Raw genomic sequence first — 14,055 nt, forward strand, 5'->3', positions numbered from 1 at the left:
CAGACAGGTGCGTGATTTTTACGCAGCATGAGTCCGCTGCGAAAAACTCACGACATGTCCGTTCTTTGTGCATATTTCCCACATCACGCACCCATTGAAGTCAATGGGTGCGTGAAAATTACGCACACCACACGGAAGCACTTCCGTGGGACGCGCGTGATTCGCGCAACAGCAGTGAAAAGGATGAATGAAAACAGAAAAGCACCACAAGCTTTTCTGTTTACAAACATCCAAATAGAGTGTCATAATGATGGCGGCTGCGCGAAAAGCACGCAGCTGCGCATCATATGGTGATGACACACGGAGCTGTTAAGTGCATTATATTGTTTGAGATATGTATTAGATATGTTTTTAATCGTCTCTTAAAGAGGCTCTGTCACCAGATTTTGCAACCCCTATCTCCTATTGCAGCAGATCGGCGCTGCAATGTAGATAAGAGTAACGTTTTTGTTTTTTTTTAAACGAGCATTTTTGGCCAAGTTATGACCATTTTTATATTTATGCAAATGAGCCTTTCTTAAGTACAACTGGGCGTGTTTAAAGTTATGTACAAGTGGGCGTGTATTGTGTATGTACATCTGGGCGTTTTTACTTCTTTTACTAGCTGGGCGTTGTGAATAGAAGTGTATGATGCTGACGAATTAGCATCATCCACTTCTCTTCGTTAACACCCAGCTTCTGGCAGTGCACAGACACACAGCGTGTTCTCGAGAGATCACGCTGTGACGTCACTTCCCCAGGTCCTGCATCGTGTCGGACGAGCGAGGACACATCGGCACCAGAGGCTACATTTGATTCTGCAGCAGCATCGGCGTTTGCAGGTAAGTCGATGTAGCTACTTACCTGCAAACGCTGATGCTGCTGCTGAATCAACTGTAGCCTCTGGTGCCGATGTGTCCTCGCTCGTCCGACACGATGCAGGACCTGGGGCAGGAAGTGAGTGACGTCACAGCGTGATCTCTCGAGAACACGCTGTGTGTCTGTGCACTGCCAGAAGCTGGGCGTTGTGAAGAGAAGTGGATGATACTTCTAGTCACAACGCCCAGCTAGTGAAACAAGTAAAAACGCCCCGATGTACACACACAATACACACCCACTTGTACATAACTTTAAACACGCCCAGTTGTACTTTAGAAAGCCTCATTTGCATAAATATAAAAATGGTCATAACTTGGCCAAAAATGCTCGTTTTTAAAAAACAAAAACGTTACTCTTATCTACATTGCAGCGCCGATCTGCTGCAATAGGAGATAGGGGTTGCAAAATCTGGTGACAGAGCCTCTTTAAATGAATGTATTCCCTATCATCTAAGATAGGGTAAAGATGACATCATCTGGCATTCCAAACTGATGAGTACCAGGATTCATATATTTTAGGAAGAAAGTCATTACCTTATATGGAAGTATTTTTGGGTGTATGCCTATATGTACTTGCCATCATCTGATTGGTTAATGTGTGTTAAGTGAAAGCATGAACCGATAAATAATGGCTCCGTCCACAGCCATTTTAGATTTCTGTACATCAAACCATTGTATGTGCAATCTCTCCCGATCGGTTATTATTTGTGAATATGAATGAATCCTGGACAAATTCTGTTATGGAGAAAAGGAACTCAAGAGTGATGGAGTTTAATTTCACACTATTTCTGATATCCGCTTGCCTTCTGTTTTGGACTTTCTGTTTATACCCTGGCTGTCTGGTTTTCTGCTCAGGTTAGTCTGCATTGCACCTCCTATCCAACGCTGAACTCTGCTAAGACAACCTGGGTCCTAAGCACCTAAGTCCATCCCACCTTGCGCTCGGCTCTCGCGAACACCGTAGGTATGCCTTTTATACACTGTAGATCACTGTAGAGTGGTGACGGATTTGAGGTTGCGGTTTTATGTGCACACTCTCTCCCGGCACTTTCCAGCAGCCTTTGGGGAATCACTCAAATTGCAATTCCATAACGTGCGTTTTTTTTCTTTATGTGTCTTTTCTGTTTAATGTGACTAGCCATATAAAAAAAATCTTTAAATATTCTAGTTTTAACATTGGCCTCTAGAGCAGACATAACAAGCAGATGTTTTCTGCAGCTCACTTTTCAGCTTTGCTGTGTCGACTTGGACAGGGTAGGCAGAGGGTGGACAATTTAATGACATCCCTATTGTACTGCTGAAGACCTATATAAGGCAGTATAGTAACACTACTTACTATACACACAGATAAAGCTTTGTAGGTAGCTCCATTGCCTCAGGGCAGGGGCTGTACTGTATCTCTACTTGGAGACTATAATAGTCTATGACATTTCTCTGTCAATTAACGACTATTCATTTCAGCTGCCATTAAGTGCAGACACCCTGCTGTGCTGTCTATACAGACAATACAGGAAGGAAGTGTGCGTCTCCAATATGATCACCTCCAGGGAAGAAATAAATAACTACAACATTTAAAAAAGAAGAAACACATTCTTCTCTTCTAGACTTACATCTAATTAAAATCAAATACATTAGACATTCCCTTTAATATATCACTTAAAATACTACTGTCTACTAGTACAAACGATTGTCATGTACTGTGGGCTAAAGCCTCCACTAGCTCCGTCTAACTGAAGCTCAAGGTAGTGAACCTGCAGGGGCATACATAAAATAGAGGGGGCACCATAGCAGAAGTCAAGATGAGACCCCCTCCTTGGGCTGGTTCATGCCACCACACCATTATGTGTGCCCATTACTTGTACGAGAGAAGATCTGCACAGGCTTGTTCCTCCTCTCTAGTTGACTGACACTGATTTGGGGAAGCCCTGTGCAAAGTAACTTCTTCAAAGGTGAAGTGTTATGTGCCCAAACTGAGCTGCACCCCCTATTCACTGGCCCATAGCAGCCACTAGTTCTTCTTGTATAGTTTGTAAGACCTTGGGAAGCTGGAACAATTGGATCCACTATCTGCATAATGCTGTACTGTATATATCTCCATCAGCAGCAATACAATCCGTGTTGCAGCTCTCCAGTAGGGACATATGTAAGTAGTAATTGCATTATTTCTATGCTAGAACATGTTAATAAGCTTCCAGATGGGAGGGGTCATTTACTATGTCGGTGAGAAGTCTGAAGCAATTAACAAGTTTGAATTTTCCATTAAACGAGTAATTGCTCTTCTGTTGGGGCCACACAGGATTCATCTTTGCTGTTTTATAAAACAGTTGGACCAATGTGACAGGAACAATTAAAACCCAAACTACTGATCATCTGCTGTGCATCAATGAATTTAATCAACCTTACAGGCTCCTCTCCGACAAGCTGGAGGCTCTTTAAATATATTGTTACCGCTTCTATTGTTGAAGCTTGTGGCTCTTTCAAGACCCTTCTTGTCTAAATTGTCACTTCACGGAAATTCTGTCTTCATATATTAAAGTCTCTGTTTATAACAGTAGACGTAACCGTGTGAAAGACCCGGATTCCCATGGATCTGAACGGACACTGCCGGACTCCATTGACTTAGGCCTAATTCACACGACCGTGTTCGGTCCGTGATATACGGTCCGCATGTCGAAAGTATTTCCCGGACCGAACACAGTGTAAGGAGGAACGCTACTAGCATCAGCACCCTGCACTGTGTTCGGTCCGGGAAATGCGGCCGACATGCGGACCGTATATAACGGACCGAACACGCTTGTGTGAATTAGGCCTTAGGGTATGTTCACACGCTTAGCAAAAAAACGTCTGAAAATACGGTGCTGTTTTCAAGGGAAATCAACTCCTAAGTTTCAGCCGTTTTTAATCATACTCGCGTTTTTTGCTGGGTTTTTTATGGCTGTTTTTGGAGTTGTTTTTCTTTAGAGTCAATGAAAAACGGCTCCAAAAACGGCTCAAGAAGTGACATGCACTTCTTTTTCGCTGGCTTTTTAAAAAAAAAAACGTCTGCGTAAAAATCGCCCTGTCGGAACAGAACGCCGTATTTTCTATTTAAATCAATTGGCAGATGTTTGTAGGCGTTCTGCTTCTGATTTTCGGGCCGTGAACATACCCTTATATTAACCCTTTCACGACCAAGGACGAAAATGAACGTCATGGTCGGCTGCTAGTTCCCGCACCAGGACGTTCATTTTCGTCAGTATTTAAAACTGTCACTCTGTGTAAACACAGAGTGACAGGCGCGCGCTGACAGCTGTCCTAGATAGCTGACCTATCAGACTCGCCGGACAGCGGACCATCGCCGCTGCTTTCGGCAATTAACCCCTTAAGTGCGGCGACGGATTGCCGTCGCCGCATTTAAGTGGTTTGAAGCACATCGGCAGCCCCTACGAAGTGATCGTGGGGGCTACCGATGCTTGTCGTGGCAATCGGAGGTCAGATAATGACCTCCGGGTTGCCATGTACGGAAGCCTCGGAGAAGCAGCCTCCGGCCGTTCCTCCTCTGCTTCCTGTCAGTGTGACTGTCACGTCACAATGACAGTTGGAATGCATTACACTACGTGTGTAGTGTAATGTACTCTAGCAGCGATCAAAGCTGCAAGACTAAGTGTCCCCTAGTGGGACAAGTAAAAAAGTAAAAAAAAGATAATAAAAATGTTTTAAAAAAAGTGTAAAAATAAAAGTTATAAGTGATATAAACATGAACTGCTTTTTTTCCTATAATAAGACTTTTATTATAGGAAAAAAATGAATACGTTAAAAAAGTACACATATTTGGTATCACCGCGTTCGTAACGACCCCAACTATAAAACTCTAATGTTATTTTTCCCACACAATGAACACTCCAAAAAAAATCAATAAAAAACTACGACAGAATCACAATTTTTTGGGTCACCACCACTCCCTAAATAAAGAATAAAAAGGGATCAAAAAGTTGCATGTACCCAAAAATAGTACCAATAAAAACTTCTATCCGTCCCGCAAAAAACAAGCCCTTACACAGCTTTTTTGAGGAAAAAATAAAAAAATTATGTCTCTCAGAATATGGTGACACAGAATTTTTTTTATTTTTATAAATAAGTCATTTTATTGTGCAAACGCTAAAAAAAAGGACCAAACCTATATACATATGGTATCGCCGTAATCGTACAAACACGCAGAATAAAGTAAATATGTCACTTATAGCGTACGGTGAGCGCCGCACAAAAATAAAACCTAAAAAACGGTGTCAGAATTCCTGTTTATTGCTCAGGATTGCAAGAAAATGGAATAAAAAGTGATCAAAAAAAAATCCGCACATACCCCAAAATGGTACCAATGAAAACTACAGATTGTCCCGCAACAAATAAGCCCTCACACAGCTCCGGTGGAGAAAAAATAAAGTTCTGGCTTTCAGAATATAACGATGCAAAATGTGCAGAGTGTCCAAAGTGGATAAGATCGGGCGCCATTTATCAGTGCGACACCGGGCACATATCTATGAAATATTATTTATTTACCCCATTATTATACCCTCTTATTATGCCCTGATGTTCTCCGCACAGATAACATATACCCCCAAATTATAAACTGAAATACCAGCAAAACCCAAAACAAAACTACTGCCAAGCAAAATCTGCGCTCCAAAAGCAAAATGGCGTCCCTCCCTTCTGAGCCCTGCAGCGTGCCCAAGCAGCAGTTTACACCCACACATATATGGTGTCGCCATACCCGAGATAACCCGCTTAACGTTTTATGAGGTATTTGTCTTCTGTGGCACAAACTGGGCACAACATATTATGCACTAAAATGGCATATCAGTGGAAAATTGCAATATTCGCTTTGAACCATCCGCTGTGCGCACTATGACTTAATTGCCCGTCATGGTGCGGCGGTTGATGTATGGAGCCGGCTCACGTGCTGAGCCCGCTCCATACGCTGCGGGTGTCGGCTGTGTATTACAGCTGACACCTGGGACTAACGGACAGGTACAGCGATCACGCTGTTACAGAAGCCTGTAAGAATAACAATATACTTCAATACATTAGTATTGCAGTATATTGTACCAGTGATCCAATGATCGCTGGATCAAGTCCCCTAAGGGGATTGATTAATAAAATGTGTAGAAGAATTATAGTTATTAGTAGTGAGAATTTTTTTTTTTTAAAGTTAAAAAAAAAACACCTTTTCGCATTTTTCTTCTAAAGTAATGTAAAAAAATTAACAAAATTGGTATCGCTACGTCCGTAAAAGTCCGAACTATTACAATATACCATTATTTAATTTGCACAGTACACACCTTAGAAAAATTTAATAATTGAAACCGCCAAAATCGCTGGATTTTTCTTTTGTCACCTTCGCTCTAAAAAAAAAATGTAATACAACTTTTGAATCACTTTTTATGTACCAAAAAATGGTACCAATAAAAACTGCAGCTCCTCCCGCAAGAAATAAGCCCTCACACCACTCTATTGATGGAAAAATAAAAAAGTTATGGCTCTTGGAAAGCGGGGAGTGAAAATCTAAAATATGAAAGCAAAAAATGGATCAGTCCTGAAAGGGTTAATTCATTTCTAATGAAAAAAACGTATGACCACATGTGGGATATTTCCGTACTCGGGAGAAATTGCTTTATAAAAAATGGTTGTTTTTTTCCTCCTTTATCCCTTGTGAAAATGAGAAAATGCAACATTTTAGTGGAAAAAATTTTGATATTAATTTTCGCGCCCTAATTCGCGCCCTAATTCGCACCCTAAACTCTGCAAAAGACCCGTGGGGTGTAAATGCTCACTATACCCCTAGAAAAATTCCTTGAAGGTTTTTCCAAAATGGGGTCATTATTGGGGGGTTTCCACTGTTTTGGTCCCTCCAGTGCATTGCAAATGCGACATGGCACCGAAAACAATTCCAGCAAAATCATAAATCCAAATGGCGCTCCTTCGCTTCTGAGCCCTGCTGTGGGTCCAAACAGCAGTTTATTACCACATATAGGGTATTGTCGTAATCGGGAGACATTGCTTTACAAATGTTGGGGTGCATTTTCTTCGTTATTCCTTGTAAATAATAACAATTTCTATGTTGTTTCAGAAAAAAAGTACATTTTAATTTTTACAGACTAATTCCAATATATTTAGCGAAAAACCTGTGTGGTCAAAATGCTAACTATACCCCTAGATAAATACCTTAAGGGGTCTAGTTTTCGAAATGGGGTCGTTTATGGGGAGTTTCTATCGTTCTGGCAGCTCAAAGCTTCTCCAAATGTACAGTGGGGCCTAAAACATTTTCAAGCAAAATATGAGTCCTGAAAGCCTCCGGGTACTCCCTTCCTTTGGGGCCCTGCCGTGTGTCCAAACAACGCATTAGGGCCACAATGTTGGTATTTTTGAAACAGGAGAAAGAGGGTGATAGATTTTGGGGTGTGTTTCTTCATTTTCATGTTCGCTTTACAAAGAAATCGGTCTTCAAACTAATACTTTTATGAAAAAAGTGAATTATTTTTTTTCCCCACCTGATATGCATTAAATTTAGCAAAGAACTGTGGGGTCAAAATACTTACTATGCACCTAAATAATTACATTATGGGGTCTAGTTTTCTAAATGGGGTCGTTTATGGGGAGTTTCTATCGTTCTGGCAGCTCAAAGCCTCTCCAAATGTACAGTGGGGCCTAAAACATTTTCAAGCAAAATATGAGTCCTGAAAGCCTCCGGGTGCTCCCTTCCTTTTGGGCCCTGCCGTGTGTCCAGGCAGCGCATTAGGGCCACAATGTGGGTATTTTTGAAAACAGGAGAAATAGTGTGATAGATTTTGTGGTGTGTTTCTTCATTCTCATGGTCGCTTTACAAAGAAATTGGTCTTCAAACTGATACTTTTATGAAAAAAAAGTGAAATATTATTTTTTTTCACCTGCTATGTATTAAATTTAACAAAAATCTGTGGGGTCAAAATACTTACTATACCCCTAGGTAAATACCTTAAGGGGTCTAGTTTTCTAAATGGGGCCTCTGAAAACCTGGCTTGGTGCAGGAAAACAAAATGTACTTCAAAATTTATAAAATTATTATTCAATTTGTTAGTCCTCTAAATTGCTTAAAATTTATTTTATTTTTTCAAAAGTGCTGCCAAAATAGAGTAAAGAGATGGAAATATATATTTAATTAAAAAAATTGTACAGTATGTGTGTACATATGTGACATATTGCAGTTAAAAATAGGGAAAAATTGTAATTTTTACAAAATTTCTTCAATTTTTCTATTTTTTTATTAATTTCCGCAAATCGTATTAGTCTACTTTTACCACTAAAATAAAGTACAACATGTGACGAAAAAACAATGTCAGAATTACTTGGATATTCAAAACTTTCACAGAGTTATTCTCTGATAAATTCAGACATACCAGATTTGACAAATCTGGCTTGGTCATTAAGGTACAAACATGCCCGGTCATTAAGGGGTTAAGGTCTATCAGGGTTTCAGTATTTTGAGGCCGGACTCACACGAGAGTGTGCGTTTTGCGCACGCAAAAAACGCTGCGTTTTGCGTGTGAAAAAGGCACTTAACAGCTCTGTGTGTCAGCCCCGTATGATGCGCGGCTGCGTGATTTTCGCGCAGCCGCCATCATTATGTCACTCCGTTTGGATGTTTGTAAACAGAAAAGCACGTGGTCCTTTTCTGTTTACATTCATTCTTTTACTGCTGTTGCGCGAATCACGCTCGTCCCACAGAAGTGCTTCCGTGTGGTGCGCGTGATTTTCACGCACCCATTGACTTCAATGGGTGCGTGATGCGCGAACAGCGCAGAAATATAGGACATGTCGTGAGTTTTACGAAACGGACTCACGTTGCACAAAAATCACGGACTGTCTGCACGGCCCCATAGAATAATATAGGTCCGTACGACACGTGTGAAAAATCACGCGTGTTGCACGGATGTATGTCACGTTCGTGTAAATAAGCCCTAAGGATAAGTCCACACGGTGCGTCGTTGACGCGGTTTTGTTGCGTTTGAAAACCACATGCAGTAAACTCCATGCGTTTTTTTGTCTCTGTAATGCTGCAGTTCAGTTGCGTTTTTAAAGTAAATAATTGATGGGCATAGTTTTCACCCGTGTTGAAGTTTGTTAGGTGCTTCCTGTATATAGTTCATTACAAGGCATTACAGAACTATTATAAAAAACGCAAGCAGTTCAGCAACAACTTTGCAAGCGCAGTCATTAACTGAATGCGGTCGGACATTATGAAGATGCGGTCAACCACACAAAAAACACATTGTAATATAATAGCAGCCGTCTGTACATGACACAAATTTAACCATTGACTTCTATCGAAAAATGACTTGCTGCAGTTTAAAAACGTAACATAAACGCACCGTGACTGCACCGTGTGGCCTTACCCGAACTGTTAGCAAAAACGCAAGCAGTTCAGTAACAACATTGGCAGCGCGGTCATTAACTGCATGCGGTCGGACATTATGAAGATGCAGTCAACCGCACAAAAAACACATTGTCATATAATAGCAGCAGTCTGTCCATAACAAACATTTCACCATTGACTTCTATTGAAAAATGACTTGCTGCAGTTTGAAAACACTACATAAATGAACCTTGTGGCCTTACCCTTAAAGCAAGTATTTTAACCCCTTCCCGACATCCGCCGTATATATATGGCGCTGCCGGGAAGGTGTTCCAGCAAACCGCAGTACAGATACGTCGCAGTGATGGTGCGGGCTCAGAAGCAGAGCCGGCACCATCACTGCGGGGTGACAGCTGTATTATACAGCTGGCACCCTCCTGTAACTGTCAGGAACCGAGCTATTCTCCAATCCGGCTGATAAACCCCTCAGATGCTGCGCTCAATAGAGCGCAGCATCTGATAGGTTTTAACCCGACCGGCAACCCAGCGACGCAATCGCTGGGTTGCTGTGGCAATCGGAGGACAAATAATGGCGTCCGAGTCTGCCTTGTAAATGATTTTATAAAAAAAGTGATTTTATTGTGCAAAAGCTGCAATACATAAAAAAAACTATATAAATTTGGTATCTCCGTAATCGTATCGACCCGCAGAATAAAGTTAACCTGTAATTTAGGGCGCACTGTGGATGCCGAAAAAAACCCAATAAAAAACTATTCCAGAATTGCTTGTTTTTGGTAATTTCCTTTACCAAAAAATGAAATAAAAAGTGATCAAAAAGTCGTATGTGTTCCAAGATGATACCAATAAAATCTACAGTCCGTCTCGCAGAAAACAAGCCCACACACCGCTCAATCAACTGAAAAATAAAAAAGTTATGGCACTAGTAATGCGGTGATGAAAAAACATCTCAATGCACAGGCCGGAGGGGAACATTCCTTCCGTTTCAGGGCTCTAGTATTTAGGAACTAGGAAAGGGAAAGGACATAGCACATCCGCTGGAAGCGAGGGCGCCCGTATTATACCAGCGCAAAACTTTCCCAGCAATATTTCCCAAACTACGAAGGAGAAAAAGTCCCCAAAAGTTGCAGAGCGTTACAGAAGGGGGATAAGAAAGAAAACCGTTTATCAGTGTGACCCCGGCCTGCGCATAACGGATCGCTTCACAGCGTAACACACATCTATGGATAATTGTAATATTTACCCCATTATTATACCCTCTTATTATGCCATGATGTACTCCGCACATATTACATATACCCTGATGTACTCCGCACAGATTACATATACCCTGATGTACTCCACACAGATTACATATACTCTGATGTACTCCGCACAGATTACATATACTCTGATGTTCTCCGCACAGTTTACATATACCCTGATGTACTCCGCACAGATTACATATACCCTGATGTACTCCGCACACATTACATATACCCTGATGTACTCCTCACAGATTACATATACCCTGATGTACTCCTCACAGATTACATATACCCTGATGTACTCCTCACATATTACATATACCCTGATGTACTCCGCCCAGCTTACATATGCCACCACATTATAAACTGAAATACGAGCAAAACTCAAACAAAACTACCAAGCAAAATCCATGCTCAAAATGGCGGTCTTTCCCTTCTTAGCCCTACAGTGTGCCCAAACAGCAATTTATGTCCACAAGTAAGGCATTACCATACCCGGGAGAACCCGCTTAACAATTTATGGGGTACGATTCTCTAGGGGCACAACATATTGTGCGGTGAATAGGCAGATCAGTGGAAAAATTCCAATTTTCACTTTGCACCATCCACTGCGTATTAATTTCTGAAAAACACCTGTGGAGTCTAAATTCTCACTATACCCCTTGATAAATGCCTTTAGGGGTGTAGTTTCTAAAACGGGGTCTCTTTTGTTTGGTACATCAGGGGTTTTGCAAATGCAACATGCTGTCCGCAAACCATTCGAGCAAAATCTAAGCTCCAAAAGATAAATACCGCTCCTTTTCTTCTGTAAACAGCCGATTATAACCACATATGGGGTGTTACCGTACTCGGGAGAAATTTCTTTACAAATGTTGGGGTGCTTTTTCTTCTCTATTCCTTGTAAAAATGAAAAATGTTGATCTAAAACTACATCTTGTTGGAAAAAAAATTATTTTTCATTTTCATGGCTTAATTCTAATTAATTCAGCAAAAAACATTTGGGATCAAAATGTTCACTATACCCTTAGATGATTCCTCAGGGGGTGCAGTTTTCCAAATGGAGTCACTTTTGGGGTGTTTCCACTGTACTAGTACTACAGGGGCTCAGCAAATGTGACATTGCGCCCAGAAACCATTCCAAAATCCAAATGGTGCTCCTTCCATTCTGAGCCCTACCGTGTGTCCAAACAGCTGTTTATTAGGACATGTGGGGTATTGTTTTACTCAGGAGAAATTGCTTTACAAATGTTGCGGTGCTTTTTCTCATTTAGTCCTTGTGGAAATGAAAAAAAATTAGCTAAACCTACATTTTACTTGAAAAAATTAGATTTTCATTTTCAAAGCCTACTTCCAAAAATTTCTGCAAAAAACCTGTGGGATCAAATGCTCACTATACCCCTAGATAATTTACTCAAGGGGTATAGTTTCCAAAATGGGGTCACTTGTTGGGGGTTTCCACCGTCTTGTCCCCTCAGGGGCTTTGCAAATGCGACATGACCACCGCAAACCATTCCTGATAAATTTGAGCTCCAAGAGCCAAATTGCCCTCTTTCCTTCTCAGCCTCGCCGTGTGTCCAAACAGCCGGTCATGACCACATGTGGGGTATTGTTTTACTCGGAAGAAATTGCTCTACAAAAGTTGTGGTGCTTTTTCTACTTTAGTTCTTTTGGAAATGAAAATAAATTAGCTAAACCTACATTTTTTTTGAAAAAATGTAGATTTTCATTTTCATGGCCTAGTTCCATCCAAAATGTTTTGTAAAAAAAACTGGCGGGTCAAAATGCTTGCTACACCCTTAAATAAATTCCTCGAGGGGTGTAGTTTCCCAAATGGGGTCACTTTTGGGGGGTTTCCACTGTTTTAGTTCCACAAGAGCTCTTCAAAGCTGACATGGTGCCTAAAATATATTCTAATAAAAAGGAGGCCCAAAATCCACTAGGTGCTCCTTTGTTTGGAGGCCGGTGTTTCAGTCCAGTAGCACACTAGAGCCACATGTGGGATATTTCCTAAAACTGCAGAATCTGGGCAATAAATATTGAGTTGCGTTTCTCTGGTAAAACCTTCTGTGGTACAAAAAAAATGGATTCAAAATGAATTTCTGGAAAAAAATAATGAACTTTGTAAATTTCACCCCTACGTTGCCTTAATTCCTGCGAAATGTCTAAAGGGTTAAGAAACTTTCTAAATGCTGATTTGAATACGTTGAGGGGTGCAGTTTTTAAAATGGAGTGAATTATTGGGGGTTTCTAATATCTAAGGACCTCAAAGCCACTTCGGAACTGAACTGGCCCCTGTAAAAATAGCCTTTTGAAATTTTCCTGAAAATGTGAGAAATTGCTGCTAAAGTTCTAAACCTTGTAACGTCCTAGAAAAATAAAAGGATGTTCAAAAAAACGATGCCAATCTAAAGTAGACATATGGGGGGATGTTAATTAGCAACATTTTTTACAAGCAGATACATTTAAATTGAGAAAAATGCCAATTTTTGCAATTTTTCGCTAAATTTTGGTGTTTTTCACAATTAAATACTGAATGTATCGGGCAAATTTTGCCATTAACATAAAGTCCAATGTGTCACGAGAAAACAGTCTCTTGAATCGCTTGGATAGGTACAAGCATTCCGGAGTTATTACCACATAAAGTGAAACATGTCAGATTTGAAAAATGAGGCTCTTGTCAGGAAGGTCAAAAGTGGCCAAAGTGGCCAAAGAGGGAAGGGGTTAACAGCGCTGCATGCTTTACTCCCCCCCCCCCCCAACACAAGTGTGAAGAACAAGATTTGTGACATTGACTGAAGATATCATTTCGTTGGAAATATATAAACAAGAACATGTTGGACTGAGGAGAATCTATGAATGACGGCTCCTCATCGTAGGATTAAATATTTAGGCCAAAAAAAAGCATTTGGGCCCCTTTCACACTCAGAATTTTATTGGCAATTCAAACTGCATGAAAAAAACAAAATGTAACATGCGTTTTTTAGTAGCTTTTTTTGGAGTTTTTCATTTGGTGTCATTTTGTACATGCTTTTTTTACTGGCGTTTTTGAAGCCCTACAGAGAAGCCTATTCAAAAAATGCCGGAAAAAAACACCATATCCAGAGCATGCTGCGTTTGGAAAAAGGGTTGCTCCCTCTGCAGGAGCGGTGCTGCAGTGGCGGTGGCCACCATGCGGTGCTGCAACCGATAGAGTAGGGAACAACTTTGAAAGAGGTAGCGGCTCACATCAACGTATATATTGTGGATGTGCGGTCCATGTCTAGTTTCTCACAATACTGATGTTTGGAAAAAATGTCCAAAAAAAGCACAAAATTCTCTCAAAAACGCCACAAACCAAAACGCAGTTGTATGTAGTGCATTTGATATTTTACTATAAGGGTATGTGCACACACAAAATAAAAAAAGTCTGAAAATACGGAGCTGTTTTCAAGAGAAAATAGCTCCTGATTTTCAGACGCTTTTTAATCAAACTCGCGTTTTTTACGGTTGTTTTTGGAGCTGTTTTTCTATAGAGTCAATGAAAAACGTCTCCAAAAACGTCCCAAGTAGTGACATGCACTTCTTTTTC

The sequence above is a fragment of the Rhinoderma darwinii genome, chromosome 2 (genome assembly GCF_050947455.1).
Source record: "Rhinoderma darwinii isolate aRhiDar2 chromosome 2, aRhiDar2.hap1, whole genome shotgun sequence".
Lineage (NCBI taxonomy): Eukaryota > Metazoa > Chordata > Amphibia > Anura > Rhinodermatidae > Rhinoderma > Rhinoderma darwinii.